This window comes from Rhinolophus hipposideros, assembly GCF_964194185.1.
Source record: "Rhinolophus hipposideros genome assembly, chromosome: 15".
Classification (NCBI taxonomy): Eukaryota; Metazoa; Chordata; class Mammalia; order Chiroptera; family Rhinolophidae; genus Rhinolophus; species Rhinolophus hipposideros.
Window position 1 is genome coordinate 58288777 of NC_138061.1, and position 21038 is coordinate 58309814.

Genomic DNA, 21038 nt, shown 5'->3' on the forward strand with positions numbered 1-21038 from the left:
TCTTTCAGTGACCACCATAAGTGAGTCACCACTAAGGAAAGGGAACTTTTATTGAATCAGCCAGTTAGTTCATTGAAGACAATCATGGGCATTTCCAAATTGTAAAGGCAACGTTGTGGTTTTCTGAATACCAAACTTGGGTAAAATGTTGTGTATTGAGAACAGAGGTTGCCCTGTCTGTGAGTGCGCACGTCGCTGTATAATAAACATGTTTAGCTGTCTTTCAACATCTTCTCAAAGTGAAAGTTTTCATTTCCCTTCTGAATTTCTAGCTCCGTTTTTTCAGGTAAGTGTAAACATTTTTTTAAAGGGGAAATGCTTTGTTTAATTTGATTGTGTTTCATCTTGGCAAGGCAAGTTACTATACTGTATTCACTACTCTTTTCTTTGCAAATTTAGGTCTCTTTGAGAAAAGTAAAGGTTGCCTAAAAGCTAGCCACCAAGTTAGAATGGCGTTCTCTGGACTGTGAGGCACTGATCTCGGAATTATCCAGATGGGGGCAGTTACTGCATTGTGTTGTATCTTTTCTGTCTTATGATTTAGCCAGATGCTAAACTGATGTGGTATGAACGGTATGGGTGTGGCAGGAGACATATATTTGGAATATTAGAAAGTTTACATAGAAGAATGGGCTTGCTGATTTCTTCTTTTTTCTTCCTTCCATCCTTCCTTCCTTCCTTTCTTTCTTCCAATGTACTTAGTTTCCTTTGTTTTTTTTTCTTCCCTTTTTTCTTTCTCTTCCCTTCACTTTCCTTCCCTTCCATTTCCCCTTTACTTCCTTCTCTTTCCTCATTATCTTCTATCCTCCCTTTACCTTCCCTCCCTCTTTCTCTCTATACCTCCTTCCCTCCCTCCTTCCCTTCCTCTTTTCCCTTTTCTTTTCATATATAGGTGTGGAATATCTACTATGTACGAGGGCAGGGCTTGCATATGATACAGAATGGGTAAAATAATCCCTCTTTAAATAATAATCAAACACTTTTTGCGCAAATAGATATCATAGTCCATCACGATAATAGTTGAGGATGAGGCCCAGAGTAAGGACTGTGTGCTCCTCAAAGAAAAATGACCCCGTGATCAGTCACTAACCACGAAAACCTAGGTCTTACATACATAAAAATATTTAGTGCAATGATATTCATCATGGTGAGAAATTGGACACATTCCAAAAACTAACAGGTTTACGCTTAAGTAAAACATCATATGGCTCATCTATCATGTTCTATTAAATTACCACTCAAAGAATAGGTGTATGAAATATTTCTATTAAGCGAAACAGCAAATAGAAAATTATTTTCATGTAAGATTGCAATAAGAAAATCCTTTGGTACAACGGTGGAAAAAAATATACACTAAAATGCTAAAAGAGGACTTTAAGTATTTAGGTAATGGAAGTAGGTGGACTTTTTTTCCTTTTTATTTTGTTTTCTCTAAAATGGCATAGCTTTATATGAATCAAAAATGCCAGAATGCCTTGAAACAAAACAAAAGATAAACAAACAAACAAATGAACAAACATTGAAAACCTGTGGATGAGTCCCTGAGACACAGTTTAAATAGGAAAAACCTATCTCCCATTCATCCATACATTCCATACATACCTGCATGCACGCATCCATTTATTGAAGCAATCATTACTTTATTCCATAAATATTTTCTGAGCACACACCAAGGGCCATCTATCTAATCAGTCATATTCTGTTAGTACAAAAGTATACCAACAGGATTTAGCCTCTGAGGCCCCTACAGGCTAGTGAGGGAGAAAAACGTATACATACATAAGCATGTGCATGGTTCTAGTGGAAAGACTCCTATGTGACATTGGCAGATTTATTTGGCCCCCCGAGCCTCAGGCTTTTTATCTCAATAACAGCAGTAATAATATCTATAGGTTCCTATCACCCAGACTGACAAGAAATAAGTGCCATATAAACATTAGCCTACTTCGTGTATCATAAGCATTCTAATATGTGTTTAGAATTTACATGTGCCAGTCACTGTGCTGAAGGGCTTTACCTGGAATATCTCTTTAAGCCCTCACAATAATAGTGTAGCAGAGAGTTACTGGAAATTGCTCACATTTTATAAATGAGACTATTGGGCCTCCGAGATGTTAAATAAGCTTGCTTAAGGTCACACAGCTAGTTAATACTGGGGTCTACCTTCCAATCCAATAACTCTAGGGCCTGAGCTCCCCACTGCAGGGCCCTTTCCGTTCTTCTCTAGACCCCTCCTTTCTCTAGTTATTTTCAATATGACATTTATCACTCTAAATTTCATGGACTGAAACTCAATGACCTGCAGCAAACATTATTCTAAGGAACAATATTTGCACAATTTTCATATCTTAATGCAGCAACTAGAGCTTCCATAGAGATTTAAATCTCTAATGAAATTTCCTTGTCAAACTTCTTGCTGAAGGATCGTTTAATTTGCTGCTCATGATATCTTTGGAATGACTCTGTGCTCTGGAAATAAGCTTCCCTCCAACACCCTCCCTCTGACTCCCTTTCCTTCTCTCTCTCCTTCCTCTCCCCTTCTCTCCACATTTGCTGAATGCATGCTGTATTTAGTGAAATCCCAATTAACAGAGGATTGGAAGCTTCTGTGTTTTATTCTCCCCCAGGCAATGCAGAATTGATCTGAAATGTGTGTCTTTGCCAATTAATTAAAAAATAATAATAAAACTTCAAATTACATGCGTTTGGGGAAATGAAGCCAGGATGTTACTTTGAGAGGCTCAGGCTGAGTCTTTAGGCCTCCTCTTTCAAAAGTCATTTTTTATTTTCACAAAGAACTTATAGTTAACTTCACTCAGGAAGGCATATACACACAAAACTCAAACTTATAAAGTGCCTTGATGCCAGTTTTTGGAAAAATATCTAATACATGGAACGGTCAAGTTAATCACACCCGCCTATGCATTCAATGTTCAGAGCCATATTCCCATTTCAAGGATGAATAGTGAGCAGGGCTACAGAAGGAAGGTGGTGAGAGGAACAGACTTTGGTCAGGACCTAGAGCACATGACCTTCTGTGGAGGAGCCAGCCCCTGTTAATACAGCACTCCTGAAGGGCATGTATTATCTGCACGCTGCCTCATGCTGCTGCCAGCCCTGCCAGCAGTCAACTGCCAGGAAGCCCCATATTCATCTTGACAATTTCTAATGTAATCATTTCAGAACCAGTCTCTTTTGTCCACAAACACAGGGTCGACCTGTAGATCCCCATCCTGTGTATTTCTACCTTACCACCCATACCCATCCAAGTCAGATAGCCCCTCTAGCTTTAAAGCACAGCCAGGTAGAATTGGAGAACCATGAGTTGGCCAAGGATTCGGGCAGCTACTTTCTGAGTATTCCCTCTTAAGAGCACATGTCAGCCTGAGTTACCATCAGGATCCTGATCTCATCACTGGCCAAGGTGAGAGCAGCTCCAGAGAATGGATTCAGAGCAGAATCAAAGAATGTGTAGCTGTAGGGTCTAGAAGACAGCCATGTGCAGGGAGGGTTCTCCTCCTCAAATAGCCAGTGGCGCCCCTTCCAGACCTCATGGTGCCTTCCTCTCCACTCAGTGTCCAACACCCAGTACCCCCGGGGCTGGCAGCAGGTGACAAGCCGGTAGGCCCAAGTTTTGGCATGGGGTTGTACATCTTAAACTGAGTCATCTGGACTTCACCACTGGAACATGGAGGATAACTCCCCAGGCTAGTCTATATAAACTGTTAAAAGGAAAATTTCCACAGACAATTTACTGACCCAGTAGACTTTTACTCAGCAATTCAGGAGTCAGACAGCATCCAACCTAGCAGGTATCTGAAGAGCTGCACAAGGTGAGAGATTATAGACCAAAGTGAGCAGGAACAAGGAAGTTATACTGGGCATCTGCTGATTAGTTCAAGCAGGGTTACTTTCCTTCTCAGGAGCAAAGGGAAGTGTTGGAGCCAGGTCAGGTAACTTCCGCTGAGCTGACTTGTGCTGATTGGTTGATCTAGGCCTTTCTTTTTCTGGGAGAACTGGTCCTAGAAACTTAGGTACATTTTGGTTTGCTGATGTGGGGCTTAAAATGAGCGACTCTCGTTACTTGAACAGCACTGTCCTACATTCACACTTTGGCTTCTTTGGATCTTAGAAACAAGGCTGTCCTCTACCAGTGCCCTGTAAGGTGCAAGGAGCCTGGTCTGGACATGGATTCAGAGGAAGGCAGAGAAAAGACGATATGGGTTTAGATTTCCAATCACTGCAAACTGGGCTTGTGTGTCCCAGCTTCCCAGGAATAATCACTTTGAGAATCCAAACATTCAGTTTGCCATGGCATGTGGTTGTAGCCTCAGAGGGCAAGCCAAGCAGTGAATAAGTCAGCACAGCCCACTTCTGATTGGTTTGTAGGGACAATTAACTCATTAGGTCTGAGCGCGGTTGGTCTCCTTCCCCGTGTATCAGGAAGCCCATTGGGCACAAAGCATAAACTAATCCCCACTTGCTCTTGGTCCATTAATCTAAACTGATGAGAGGAGGCGTATTCCAGACTGCAATCTTCTCAGAATATTAAAGTCTCTTACATTGTTACTCTGCCTTGCAATAGCCATTAAAGCATTGTTAGCAGAATGCAGAATGGATTAACATGTAAACTCTATATCTCTTACTACCATTTTTCTGGCCTTGAAAGAGGAGTAACAGACATCAGATTTTGACTATGCCTCTATGAATCTCATAAAATTTATCAATTCTATCAGGTCTATGGCATTTTCACATATTTCATATTTCATATATCTTCAAGTGTACCTTTTTAAGTTGTGCAAATTACTACCTTTTACCAATAAAACTTGCAAATACACACCATTTCTAGAACACTAGGAAGATAATATATTTACAAAACATTTCCCATGATCACACCAGAAGGAGATAACCACAAATAATCATTTTAGTGCATAACATTTCAATTGTTTTATGTTTTCATGTGGAATATATATGTATTCAATATTAACCACTACATTGAAAGCAGGGTTCATGAGGCCAGAGGGAAACCCAGCTGTCTTTGTGTCCCACAGCTCCCCTGCTCCGTCCCCGCAGCTTGCTAACTGATGCTTTCCCTAATGTAGCCCTGGCTAGCTAGCTAGAGATCCACACCACCTGTAGAAGATGATGGGTTGTCCAGCTACCTGTTCAGGGACTTTGGGACTGGTCCTAAGACAGCTGCTAGCCAGTCTCTCTCATGTGTGTGGCCTTCAGCGAGTCCACAGGAGCTGCTACACATTTGGTGTCCCAACATTCTCTCGAGAGCAGACCATTCAGATGTTTCTGTTACCAGACTCCCAGGACCAACATGGCTTTCTCTCCCATCTCTTTCATCCCTTTTATATTTTCAAAGTCAGTGAGAGAGATCAAGTGTTATGGAATGATTCTAGATTATTTGAGTATTTCCTTTATAAATTCTGCATATGGTGATTTGTGTCACACTTCATTCTCTACTATTCATTATATTGACAACTTAATCAAGTCTGAGGTAAGGAGAATTAAATGCTAACATCTTATTACATTTTCCTTACAAAGTTGAGATCACTGTATACATATTTTATAATCTGGTTTTTCTCTATGTATACTAGCATGTGTGACCCTCTCCCTACAGCACTATATAATCCTATATTCTGCTAAACTATTACTTCAAGGAGTGTAACATTATAAGCATGCAATATAAATTATTTTACCAAACATTTATGCTGGATTATTTAGTATGTTTTCAATTTTTCATGATTACAGTGTTGACAAACATTATGCATAAGTATTTACCTTGAAAAGCGAATAATTTCTTAAGGATCAGTTTCTAGACTTTTGATACATTTCGATAACTTTTCCTCAAGAAACTACATCAATTAACATTTTCATGAGCACAGTATGAAAAAGTTGATTTCACATTTGCCTTCACCAGAACTGAACAGTATTTTTTAATTGCTACTTTTATTTTATTTCTAGTTTTGTGAATTTTTTAAGTTACTTTTTTATGCTCAAATCTAGTGATTTTTTTTGTCTCCTTTAAAAGAGTTTGTTATTTTGAGGATAATAAACTGTGCACTATCAGATATGTTGTCATATTTCCAGATCGCTCTTTATTTTTTATGGTGTTTTTTGAAACATACAGAAGTTTTGCCTTTTATGTAATCAATCTATCAGTTATTTTAAAAATATAGTTCATATGTGTTAATACTAGGACTTTCTTTACCATAAAATGAAATAAATATCCTAGTAATTTGGCTATTACATTTTTATTATGTATATAATTTATTATTATTTATTATATGTATGTATTCCCTTTTGTCTCTGTTTCTGTCATTCTCTCAACAGAATTTATTGAATAATCTGAAGTGTCCTTGTTGATTAAAAAAGAGATCTTAATCAAATACTCCATAATTATACATATTTAGTGCTCTTTGTGGACTTTCCGTTCTATAGATTGAGATAACACTGTAAAAAACGTATACTGTATTTTACAGTTGATAATGCTATTTCCATATATTTTTTATGTTTTAAAAAACAATGGTTTGATTGATTAATTATAGTTCAATCATGTACTATATAGAAGTTGTTTTAGAACATCTAATGTTTTGAAAAAAGCCCTTGTATATTTAATAAAATGTAGGATTCAAAACAGTCTATGTGGTATAAACAGAGTGACCGTGTAACTTATCCAGCCTAGGATAGAGAGTAGAAGACACAGCTATGAATAATTACAATACCAAAAAAGAGTGAAGCAGGACTATATGCTCACCCAAATTTGTAAAATATGTATGTTTACACTTAATATGTGTGTTTTTTAAAAATAACTTGAAGGCAATGCATTGCAAACTGTGGTAGGATTATACATAATTTTTCTTATCAATATTTTTCTGTATTTTCCTAATTTTCTACAATTATATATTAATTAATTTAATAATTATTTTTAAAATGACAATAACAGGGTTTTTGGTACTCATTGTGTGTCAGTCACTGTTCTCAGCGTTTTACAGATAATCCTCATGAGGTCCTGTGAAGTAAATACAATTTTAATGATGAAGAAATTGCAACAAACATAAGTACAATTATTTGCTAAAGGATATGCACTTAGTAAGTGATAGGGCTGGAATCTGAACCCTAGAGGTTGTCTAGTCTAAAAACGAAAAATGAAGAGAGTTTTGAACCATGACAGTAACCCTTTCCCATAGAGTTACAATTATTACGGTTCCTCACATTGGTCCCCTTCCTTTGAGCATCATTATTTCTCTGTGTGACTTTCCAGACTTTCTGCTGTATTGGAAATTGAGGTGCATTTTCAAAGACTGTCTATGGGTTTCTCTACAAAACTGTGGGCCCAGATGAAGGAGGGAGGACACAGAATGGTTTTCTCCATTTTCATCTTTCTAATTGTCATCTCAGTCTCTGGCAGAATAAGGCAGGTTTAAAGCCAGGAGGGTGAGGGAGACCCACCATGGTGTTAAATGATCACGTCCGGCAGTGGTGTTCTGTGCTTATTTTGGTAAATAACAGTTTGCTGCTGTGAGGCTTCCACTCTGCCCAGACCATGACTCCCAAAGGAGGAAATCATAGCGGTGCATTTGCTGTCTGCCTACACGGCGCCTACACCTGTAGTTGGTGTAAGCTAGGAGTTGAGTAGTCTAGGAGCTACCTGCTCATGGAGGCTCCCAGCTCAGAATGTGTGCTCAGCTTCCCTGCTCCCCATTACCCTTCACCCCTATCTTCTCCAATTTGAGGAATCTTAATAGGATTCTTACTACTCAAATAAGCTATTTGAAGCCTGAGTTGGTTCAGGCTTCTATACAGCTTTATTTTATATAGAGAATATTGTGTAGTTTATTTCTACCTTCATCATTATGCATGAGTATGGCACACCCCTCTCCTGATTTATACATTGATGTACCATTCTTAGCTTTTTGTTCTTCTTTCTCATACTCCATTTTGGATAAACTTCAATCATACCTAATAACATTACATGTATCACTAGATAGTTATCACCACTTTCTATAAAATACAGAAAAAAAACACAACGATTTTCTCCTATGTTAATAAGACTTTCCTAAATCCATCTATTTATTTACATTTTATGCTCAGGAGCTATTATAGTTTGGAGCTAAGTAGCAGAACACTGTTTCGTTTTTGGGTTTTTTTTTTTTTAATGGTGTTTTACTTGTATATCATACCGATACTAGAAGACAACCAACGAGTTGCTATATCAAGCCACCTACCCACCATCCTCCACTCCTTGAGGGATTTATTTTAAGAGAGGATGATAGAGTAATTTCACTCCTGTGTAACTGACACGAAACAGAATGATTTGCGCTATTACTGTCTTGATTTCTAATTTGATGCTACCATCACTCTTTCAGTATTTGCATATCTTTTTTAAAAAAATTGAACACAAAAATTATAAATAGCTTCTCCTTATGTGGATTGTAAATGTGAACCCAGAGAAATATAAAAATCAACCACATCGTTGGTAGTAATCAGAGATCCAGGATTATGGGTTTTCTCTATGTACTAGGGTTATGTTTGGAATTCCAACAGAGACATTTTCATGAAATGACTTACCATACATTGTGCTGGGCTTTTGTCCACATTTCCTTATTTATTACTGCTGCCCTTAAGCATTTTCATTCTTAGTTGAGGAAACTGAGATTCAGAAAATTTAACTAACCTACCAAAATTACTCTGTTTCCAGGAATTTAAATGCAAATCTGATGATTCTAACATTGTGGCTTTCTGTACTTTCTGCTAGGGGCTGATAAAATGTTTGTGTTCCTATTTTTAAACCAAGGAACTGACATTTCAAGGACAAAGCTACATAGAGAATATTGTTTTGTAACAGGTTTTGCAAGAAAAGTCTATCATCTACCTATCTATCTATCTATCTATCTATCTATCTATCTATCTATCTATCTATCTGTCTATTGATCTGTTTGTTTATTTTTCATGAGGAGTTCAGAGCAGTAATTCTCCATTATTTCTTGAAATGAGTATCTTAAGTAACATGGCTACTGGTTAAAAATTCAATTTAAAATAGGTGAAAAGATGGATGCATAATCGGTACAGTTTGGGACAGAATGATTGTATTAAGCCATACAGTGCAAGGTACATAATTTAGTTCCTGACACACATAGGCACTTGATAAAATTGTGATCATTCGTTTTATACGAGAATAAGCTTTTGAGAACAAGCACTGGAACTTCTAAATTTCTGGCTCCCTTAAATTTTCAGTCTCTCCCCATGAGTAGGTTGTAAATGTTCAATTATATCCATTGGTATCTCCACTGTCTCCATTTTCTTTGTAATCTTGAAAATTTTGGTCCCTTTAGGGCAGTCCTAGTGGAGAATTAATGTGGAATTGATCTGGCAGATAAACATTTGATTTCTACTGCCTTTTAAAACTTGAGGATATTATCAACTGTCCAGTGTTTCCCGATTTTTTGTCTTTACAGCAACATTCCATGATTATATCTGCAAGAAATTACCAAATATTGGGCATAACCCATTTCAGTGGCAGAGGAACACATTCCAGACCCAATGTTTTGTGGGTAATCTGTAAGTCCTGTCCCTCAATTAAGAGTAAACAATGAGGAATTTAAAACTCAAACATTTCTATAGTGCAAGCCAATTCAGATACAAGTGACATTTATTAAAGAACTTTGCCAAGTACATTCACACATGCTGTCTATGTTCTGTCATGTAACTCTAACAAGTACAAAATAAAATAGTTATTACTATCTCCATTTATTTTTGAACAGCACAAATAAGATTTAGAAGTTAAGACCTACATGAAGGAAATTATGGAGACTTATTGTAGAGTAAAAGAAGGAATAAATTGAGAGATATAGTATGATCTAATAGAGTTCATATTTTGTAAAATGACATTGTTCCTTGAATATATTACACTACGGTTCCAAATAAAATCTTCAGACTATTTCTTAAATATGTCTGTCAGCTTTTCTTTGTGTGTTTTTGTTTTCATTATGGAATTCAATCAGCAGATTATTGAAAAAGGTACAGATTCTACAGGAGAATAGGGATTGTGTTAAACTTGATTACTGCTACCATGCTTCCATTATATCAGACATTCAAGGATATTTTGAGTGAGTGAAATAGAGACTTGTCCAAGGTAACATGTTTTCCTAGTTCTCATTTTTAAATTTAGTCCATTTCCTTCAAAACTCATTTAACATCAACTAAATGCAGACGACTTTGCTGTGTTATGGATAATTAACATAGCAATAATATTTTAGTTTAAAATACTATTTTTAGTTTAATTTAATTTCAGGATAGTCATACATCCATGTGGTTCAACACCAAACAGCTATAAAGGATTTATAATAAATGTATTTTACCTCTATTCCCCAATTTACCCATTTCCTCTCTCACAGGCAATCAATGTTATTAGCTTCTTATAAATATTTATAGAGTTATTTTTAACATATTTATAAATGAAAATAAATAACATGTATTATATATAAATATGTAAATAATATATTTATTTTTTAAAAAAGCAAAATTAACAAAAAAATCCCCTTTTCCTTTTTATGTAAGCAATAGCTCATAATACACACTGTTCTTCACCTTGCTTTTTAACTTAGCAAATGGATTTTCAAGGTTATTTTATTTCAACACATTTAGAACATTTTTATTCTTTTTACAATTACATAGACTGTCTTTTTATATTGATTGCATATAACGTAATATGACATAATTAACTTATCTGGGAATTTTCATTTAGGTTTTTTAGTGTTTATAATATGCTATTTAAAACAGTATGTAAGAAAGATTTTTGAAAGGGAATATCTAAGTCAAATATATGTACCTTTGTAGATTTTTGGGTTGTCCTCGTTGTCATTCCTGGAGTGGCATGAATTTAAACTCTCAAGCCTTCTCCACTCTGTTTCTTCAAAGTGTCTTCAATATAACACATTATTTTATCAAACTGTTTTATCTTTATTCAAACTTGAAAGTGAATAGCACTATATCCTGTAGTTTTTAATATAATTTCTTTTATGATGAGTGACAGAACATCTATTCATATGTTTAAGAGCTATCATATTTCCTGTGAACTCTCTTAATATTCCTTACTCAGTTTTCTATTCAGTTATTAGATCCTTTTCTTAATGATTTATAGGAGCTGTCTATATATAAAGTAATTTAGGCAAATAATTTTGATTTAGATTCAGATAGTTTCTTTTTTTGTTTTTTTGTTTTTGTTTCTTAGCTACAGGTGACATACAATATTATTAGTTTCAGGTGTACAATACAGTGATTAGACCTTTATATGCCTCACAAAGTGATCACCCTGATAAATTGAGTACCCGTCTGATACCATACTACATTACTACAATGTTATTGGCTATATTCCTTATGCTATATTTTACATTCCTGTGACTATTTTGTAACTACCAATTTGTACTTTTGAATCCCTCCCCCTTTTTTACCCAACGCTCCAACATCCCTCCCAACTGGCAACTATCAAAATGTTCTCTGTATCTATGAGTTTGTTTCTGTTTTGTGTATTTGTTTATTTTGTCCTTTAAATTTCACATATAAGTGAAATCATATGGCATTTGTCTTTCTCTGTCTGACTTACTCCACTCAGCACGATATCCTCTTGGTCCATCCATGTTTTGCAGATGGCAAGATTTCATTCTTTTTTATGGCTGAGTTATAGTGTATGTGTATACATACTCACACACACACACACACAGCACACACCTCTTCTTAATCCATTGATGGATACTCATGTTACCTCCACATCTCAGCTATTATAAATAATGCTGCAGTAGTGCACATATGGTTGCACACGTCCTTTGAAGTAGCATTTGGTTTTTTTTTGATAAATACCCAGAAGTAGGAATACTGAGTCTTTCATTGTCTCTTGTTGTAGCTGTTGTTTTAAAGTCTGTTTTGTCTTGCTATCCCAGCTCTTTTTTATACCCCAATTCCATGAACTATCTTACTTTATCCTTTTATTTTCAGTCTCTGTGTCTTTCAATCTGAAGTGAGTCTCTTGTAGGCAGCGTATATATGGGTCTTGTTTTCTTATCCATTCAGCCATCCAGTCTATTGATTGAAGAATTTAATCCATTTACGTTTAAACTAATTTTTGATAAATATATAGTTATTGCCATTTTATTATTCATTTTGTTTTATTATTTATTTTTAAGAATTCAAGAGGGAGCACAGGGAGTTTATTGAAAAGAAAGTGCACACCTGAGGGGGAAGTGTGGGCGAACTCATAGATTGAGTTCATATTTTTTATATTTTTTTCTCTCTTCTTCTTAAAGAATCCCTCTGATATCTTCCATATGCTGCTAGAGAAGAACCAAATGATTTCCCAAGTAGGAACTCTGGGATGCTTAGAAAAGAACTTTACCTGGGATAATGGTCAGGGGCAGAGAGATATATCTCACAAACACCTCAGGTAATTTGATTCTTCCTATTCCATTTCTAACAACTGTGATTCAGGACAATCATCAAGGCATTATCAGCCAAGGAAAAATATGAAAACCACTCTCTCTTGCATGTGCCCCAGTTTGTGTGGTCCCAGAAGCAGACCACGTAGCCAGATGTATTCATTCTCTTGTCCTAAACATGAATATTTTATTATACTGCCATTGTAGTCATTACCATCTGGCTTTGATGGAATTATTTGCTCCTTTCCATTATCTCATAGTAGTTTTTATATTCTTCTCAAAAAGACACTGTGGAAAGGGATCTGCCATTTATGAACACCTAACAGCTCTTATTTTTCATACTTAATTTTATCCCTGTTTCTCTGTCCCAAAAAAGCCTCTGAGATTGACATTATTGCTATCATTTTGCAGGTGAGATACTGAGTCATAGTTTTAGGCAAGGTTTAGGCAATCAGCTTCACTTCTGGCTCAATTAAGGCCAGGGAAAAGAAGAACCTGACATCCTTGGCTTCCACAAAAGTAAGATTCCTCAGAGAAGGAAGAGAATTCCATCAACCAAAGGAAATTTCAGAATGATTAGGAAAGAAATGCCTGAGATGGAGAAAACGATTCCCCCCTTAGCTAATTACTTCACATATGAAACAACCCCAGATTGTATTCCAGAGAACAAAATTTGATACCTATTTTATTTTCTTCTTGTCCTGAAAGATCTGATGAAGGGTTTAGGTATAACATTTATTTCACATTTTTCTAATCTTTCACTTTAGTTTTGCAATCAAAGAAAACATTAAGGTGAATTTGACTTTATTATTATTTTTTTTTATAAAGCCAGGTTGCCCCTTAGTGACGTCAACATCTTCTACATTTTCATATTGAACTATATTTCAAAAATGTGTTTTTACACTTTGTTGTTGTATTTAGCATGCGCACTGATTTATAGTGTAAGGACTCTCTATACTTCCCTTCTCTAAAAGTGAAAATGCATTGTTTGTTTTCCATTTTCCAGTGAATCCTCTAAGAAAGCAGATGGTGGATCAGATCTCAGGTTAAATTCTTTCAGGAGCTGGGATATAATCCAATCAGCCTGGGCCCCTGGAACTCATCTGTGCTTATATACTCTCTTATCCATCATTCTGTACCTCAGCAGCTGCTCTCTAATGTCTGTCTGTTCAGCCTCTCCTACAAAAGTTCCTTCTCCTTGACAGAAAATATGGGTATAATAAGCATCTGATTAATTGTACTTTGTCTTAATTATGAATAACTTCATATCAACATCTTCAAATACCAGGCAAATCCTTTCCTGGTTTTCCACTTGTCCTGGAATACCAAACCCTTCCTCCCACCCCCCAAGTCAATCCTTCTTGTAGACTTTGCATATTTTTCCCTTTGAGATGTACATTTTCATGTTTCCAAACCTACATTTACAGGTCTCTGCTAACTGCTTTTATCATTAAAGTAGTATAGTTTTAATAAATGAGGAGGAAATAGTCAGTTGTCAAATGGCACACTCAGAAGCAAGGGTGATATTGATTACGTGACACTGAGGCTGAGGCTCTGCCATTCAGTAGACGCCATAGATGTCGGGAAGCCATTCTGTGGCGGTGCTCGTGTGTTAGTGGTTTCCTGGCAAATTCAAAGCTGATCTTCCTCTATACTTCTCAAGTGATATCAGATAATGGAAAAACTGTTAGATTATACTTGCAAGGGGATTTCAATCTCAGGAATTAAGAAAGCATACATTTTCCATCATTTGTAATTACTGACGAGGCCAACACTTACAATGCTTATAAAATCATTTGAGAAAAGAAAGACAAGCAGCCACACTTATAACTTTAGTTTTCCAAAATAATATCAAATTCTTCTCAAGGATAAATATGTACTTTTCTTGAAACATCCATATCAAACTTTCCAATCAGATCATTTGTTTTCTCAAGCGTGCTCCACGTGTGCTCTATGCATTTATATACTGTGATTCACTAATTTATTTAATTGTTCATATAAAATATGAACAGTATAAGCAGTGCATTTTATAAGGGAGTATAAATCCTCCCTTTCAGAATTGAGAAAGATACAGATCCTGTCCTTATAGAACTTACAAGAATAAAAAATTACACTAAGTAATTAAATAACATTTGTGAAAAGTGCCATGGAATAACCATCCAGAATGCAATGATGATACAGAACACAGAAATTGAACCTTGTTGTGCGGAGGATTGTCAGGAATATTTTATTTATTTATTTATTTATTCATTCAATTCAGCACTTTCTGTGGACCAAGCACTGTTCTAAGCAGATAGGCAAAGCATCTGTTTTTATCGGTATTGTTTGGGAGCAAGGTAGATTCAAAATAAATAGAGAGATAACTAAAAAACAAACTTACCAGACAGTGATACAGTAATTGAGTAGAGGATGATGGAATTGCTATGTTGCTTTGAATTTGACCAGAAAAGAAAATATCATTTAAACTGAGATCTGAATAACGAGAGAGAGAAAGGCCTTTGAGGGAGAGCACGTCCATGAAGAGAAACACCCAAGGCAAAAACACTAAGCCTAGGGTAAACCTGATTTCTTTAAAACAAAACAAAACAAAACAAAACACACACATACACACAAAAGGCCAGAATGAATCATGAGCATATTGGATGAAGACTAAAGTGACCATATAATTGTCATCCTAACCAAGACATCTTTGAGAGTGAAAGCGAATGCTATGAGTAGTAATAAGTAGGCGACAAGCATCCAGATCTGTCTGGGTAAACTAGACTTATTATCACTTTAGACTAGTGTTATCAACCAGGAGTAATTTTGCCCCCTAGGGGACATTTGGTAATGTCTGGACACATTTTTGTCACTATTTGGGGGGGAGTTGCTCTGTATCTAATGGCTCGAGTCATCCTACAATGTACAGGACAGCACCCCAAAACAAAGAATGATCTACCCCAAAATATCAGTTATGCTGCAGTTGAGAATTCCTGCTTTAAAATGAGAAGGAGAGCATTACTCAGTAGGATGATACCAGACAATGAGGGGATTTGTGATCCAGGGTGAGTTATTTATATTTTATTCTAATTATGATGCGAAGCCTTTGGAGGTGTTTAATTAAAAAAGTGATGTATGTCATTTGCAGTTTTAAAAGATCTCTGGCTTCTGTAATGCAGGAGGGAAGGGCAAGGACAAAATTGTGGAGATCTATTAGAAGGCAGGGAATTTTGCTGCCTTGAAGTAGGCTGTGATTAATAGATGTAGAGGGTAGTGTGTTTTTGGAAATAAAGTCAATAAGTTGTGGAAAGGATGTGGGGACCAACAGGAAAACAGAAATCAGAAATAACTTCCAGTTGAGCTTGAACAACTGAATGGATCCTGTGTGAATTGCTGAAGCTATGACAACATGAGCAGGTCTAGGTGGAGGGTGAAGGGAACTGAGTTCTGCTTCAGCACAAAGGTTTGAGAAGCCTGTCCATGCAGAGGCTAAAGTTCTGCACAGAGGGCAGGGCTGGGCTTGCAGATTTGTGAATCGTCAGCTCATAGTGAGTAAAGTCATGGAAAAGGTGTGGTCCCTTAGGAAGAGTCTAAAAGTAAAATAATAATTTTAAAAGTAGGTCCCAAGGTTCCTTGACTTTTTGAAATAGAATAAAGCAGAAAAGTCAAAAGTGTAGACTGATGTGGAACAAGTGGGGCGAGAGGGAATGCAGGACCATCTGAGCCCATAGAAGCCCAAAGATAAAGTGATCAGCTACCTTAAATGACATGCAGGGATGAAGTAATATCAAGAAAGAGATTTGAAAATTAGAATTGGGAACATGGAGGGCACTCGTGATCTTGAAAGGAATAGGGCCATCTGGTTGATGGGATATGGAGACACAGTTGTGACTGGTTGAAAGAAGTAGGAGTTAAAGAAGCAGTCACTACCGAAATTCATTAGAGGGCATTTGGCTTTGAATAAGACCAAGAAATGAAGTGGTAGTTGAAGGAGAATGTAATCATATATATAATTTTAAACAAAATCATGTTATTATGTTAGAGTAAATGATAAAACAGAGAGGAGCTAATTAATGATGCAGAGGGAGAGTAAATAATTGTATAAGTGAAGTGCCCGAAAAGGCCCATGGATGGAATGTGGTGGAGAAGTGGGAGTTTGCCCTTTCACACACCCTTTGAAAATCGCAGGAGCACATCTTCTAGCACTAGTGTAACAGAAAGAGAGCAGAGGTATGTGTGAGGGTGTGGTAGTCTGGTCTAGGAGGTAAGGCTTGAGCAGAGAGCTACAAAGGAGCATTGACTGCATTCATTAGCAAGAGGCAGTGGGGGCTGGGGAGGGAAACTTTTTATGCTTTTGAATAATTGAGAAACAGAAGAAAGAAGGGCTCAGTAAATATTTATTGAACAAAGGACTAATTTTGTCAATTTAATGAAATCCATATGTTTTATTTCTGAAGTTGCTTTTGATTAAATTTTGTTCTTACTGAGTTTGAATTTTAATTTGATTTGGGGGTTTTGGCTTAACTGATGTTAGCCAGTCTCTTTATTTCTAGAGCTGTAAATCTCTCAAAATAATGTGTCCTCAGTCTTTGGGTTAACGGTGTTAGGGAAGCCAACTTGGACAAAATGTCCCAGCTGAATTGAAATGCTTTCACCTCAGATGGGTTGTCATACTCATGTGGAAATGAAGCAGCTTTGATTTACGGTGGAGGTGGAAGGGAAGCTGATGAAGGTTACAAGCCTGATTCTACTTTTATTGTCTCCCTTGACGTTGACCTTCATGCCCTTGTCACCTCCCAGAATGTGTATTTCTTCAAGTGTTTGTAATGCTCAGTGTGGGGCATACCCTTGGATGACACTTTCAGATAAGGAAGTTTGTGGAACATCTGGTGTGAAAGTGAGTTTTAAAAATTACAACCCAAAGTCAAACAGTTTTCCCAATTATGAATGACCAGATCAGCATACAGAGAAGTGTTTTTATGAGTCATGAAGTACAAGAGGAATGGCGTCTAGAAAGAAAAAAGTAGGAAAGAGAACACTAGTGAATACAAATTATCCCTTTCAATAAAAAAAGTTTAAAATATGAATAAATGTATGACAACCCGCTGCAATGTATAATGACACTCAACTTCCTCTTTCTATCCTGATTAAAAATCTAGAAAAAAATGCTCCAGATTTCAGGGTTTTAATAGGAGTGAATCCAGCGGTTCCTGATTTTCTCTCTGACCTTCTCACTGATGAAGATCCAGGTCAGCACCTGAAGCTATCCATCTGCCTGCTTCTCAGATTCCCCTTGCAGTGGTAAAGAACAGAGAAATGGAGGCACTTCTATCTCATCCTGGAAACTAGTGAGAAGCTGTCTTTCACGTGCTCTGTAGACAAAGAGAAATTTATGTAATAATAAGCAGGTTGGATTGATTTTGGCAAAGGATGGAACCATTTCATCCAGTAAATGTCAAAAACAAAAAAGTCCCGATCAGTGGTAAGTGAAAGACACCACCCCTCACCCCCAGTCAGGCCCAATTTACATCTTTAACCAACAGCAGGAAGGAATGAAAACAAGAGTATATCATGAGGACTGAGGGGTGTTATGTATTTCCAAAACCTTTAGAAAGTTCATCAAATGCCAGTGTCCTAAGGTCACAGAGATCCTGATCATAGCACTCCTGGTTTGCTCTTGGCACAGGAGGCACACACTAAAGTCAGACACCGATGATGGCCAATGTGATTGGCCAATGTGATTAGAAGCTCTCCATTCCCGCAAAATCTGGATGACATATTAAGCACACAAATCCTTGAGAAAAAGGAAACTTCTCACCAAGAGTACCAACTCTAATCGACAAAAATACTCTCAATACATCCTTATCATTCAAAAATTAAAATCAATAATAATAATATTATTAATAATACAGATTTGTTCTGGAAAGAAACAAAGGAAGGAAAAGAGGGAGGGAGGAAGGGAAGAAAGGAAGGAAATAGTGTGCACAAAACACACACAGAAAACTCCAAGTGTCTTGTGTGAATGAGCAGCTAGAAATGAGTTTTGAGGCTAAAGCCAGGAGTCTGGAAGTAATGTGAGATGAAGAGTAGAAAAACCCCATCCAGTATCCTCATCTGTAGCAGGGGAAATTGGGGTGAACTCTCCTGGTCTTTGCAAAATAAGAAAGTCACGCATATAAGCACTTGGCTGTGGTTTGGAGTTTGAATTTACTCTCACCATGCCATGTGGGAAACTTTTGCCTGACCTGATAAAGTAGCACATAAACCCTTCCACAACCGAGGGCCCCAGAAGAGGCAAGTAGGAAACATTTCCATGGAGATGCCCACAATGAACAGCATGTCCAGTCCCTAAAGAATAACCCTTGATGCTATTGATCTCATAGGAAAAATTACACCAAAAATGAGAAAAAGCATATTAAGGAAATCTTCCATGAGAGAGTGTTAGCAGATGTATAAACCCACTCAGAATGCATCACAAAGAGATACCATCAGAACATGTAAGAAGTTCTAAACAAAAGGGGGGGCATGCAAAATTTGAAGATAAAATATGGTGAAGTTTTCAGATTAAAAAACAACAACAACTAAATAGCAAACCAAATACCAAGGAAGAGAAAAAAAATAGCTCCTGACAATTCATGGTGAAACATAATATAATGATTAAAATAAAGAAAAAGGCAAAATAACACTATCATTTCTGTCATCCAACTGGATATTAGAGTTTCCAGCAAGCCTAATAATAGAAAATAAATAAGACAAACAGATTGTGAAGGATAGAGTGAAATTATATTATTGTGAAATGCAGAGGTTATGCTTTATCTACTTAGAAAATTCAAGAAAATATGGAGAATATCAAAACAAAGAGTACTAATAAAACGAGCATGTAAAAGACAAAAACTTACCATTATAACTAGTCAGAATATATAATTTTACTAAACTTTCCATAAAAAGTATGCATTACATGATTTTCGATTTTTATGATAATTTTTACACAGAAAAGTCATACACATTCAAATGTACATTATAAATGTAAAGTAAGTCCTTATTATAAATTAAAAAAAAATTATTCCCAACAGTATCAAATGTTATATAGTAACTTATTAGGAAGACTAGGCACTCTAAGAACTAGAAGAAAAATTTTATAAATGGCACTGGGGAAATCTGTTCCCATATGAAAAATTATAGACTTATTGCACATCAAAAATAAAAATAAATTTCAAATGCATTGAATAACTAACCTAAGCAAAACATTAAAACTTTTAGAAGAAAATATAAAAGATTATTTTATGACCTAAACCTAAAATTATAAAAATTAAAAAGTGTAAGACAGACAAAGTGAAATTAAGAAAACCTAAGTCACAGCAAAATGCTTCCATTCCTCCTTATCAAACTCTTTTCTTGAAAGAGAAAAGAAATTATTGAGAAATATCTGTGGAACACTTAAAGTAATTATAATCTATTACAATAAAAGACCAATATTTTCAAGAAAGTGAAATATTTTCAGCTACCATTTATGACCATAGTGCAATAAAACTAGAAGCCAAAAAAAAAAAATTAACCAAAAAAACAAACAAACAAACAAACAAAAAAACCCCAACTATTTTCACATTAAAACAAATAAAAATTTTCTTTAAATAACCATGGGCTCAAATTGGAAATCAAAGCCACAAATGAAGGCCAATTAGAAAATAATACCAATTAACAATCATCCTGTAGAAACCCTGTTGATAAAATACTCAGCCTAAAAATATATTTTTTAATTAAAGTTTATTGGGGTGACAACTGTTAGTAAAGTTACATAGGTTTCAGGTGTACAATTCCGTAATACATTATCTATATCTCACATTGTGTGCTCACCACCCAGAGTCAGTTCTCTTTCCATCACCATATATTAGACCCCGTTTACCCTCTTCTAGCACCCCCACCCCCTTATCCTTTGGTAACCCCTAAACTATTGTCTATATCTATGAGTTTTTGTTCCTTCATTTATTTGTCTTGTTCTTTTGTTGTTTTCAGTTTTATATACCACATATCAGTGAAATCATGTGGTTCTCTACTTTTTCTGTCCGACTTATTTCACTTAGCATTATAATCTCAAGATCCATCCATTTTGTCACAAATGGTACTATTTCATCTTTTCTCACCGCCAAATAGTATTTCACTGTGTATATATACCATAATTTCTTTATCCATTGAACTCTCAAAGGGCATTTTGGTTGTTTCCCTGTCTTGGCCACTGTAAATAAAGCTGGAATGAACATTGGAGCACACATGTCTTTATGGATAAATGTTTTCAGATTTTTTTGGTAGATACCCAGTAGAGGGATTGCTGGGTCATATGGTAATTCTATTCTTAATTTTTTGAGGAACCTCCACTCTGCCTTCCATAGCATTAGCCTAAAAATTTGAGAAAGAAATGCTATATTTTAAGTTAAAAAAATTATGAGGAACTATTAAAAATTTTTAAAAAGAAAGTAGAGTCAATGAACTTCAATAGATAAAACCAATATAATATGTAAAATTAAGAAATAAATTAGTTTGGTTCTGTGAAAATTCCAATAACAGAATGAAACAATGATTTATAAAACAATAAAGAAAATAAATATAAATGATATTCTTCTA

The 21038-nt window shown here is 35.9% G+C and overlaps 1 protein-coding gene across 10 annotated transcripts in view; it reads left to right on the plus strand.

Moving 5' to 3' along the window:
- The window catches only part of NRG3 (neuregulin 3), a 1094354-nt gene that overhangs the window by 829877 nt on the left and 243439 nt on the right, over positions 1 to 21038 (plus strand). The gene's annotated exons all lie outside the window — the stretch shown is intronic.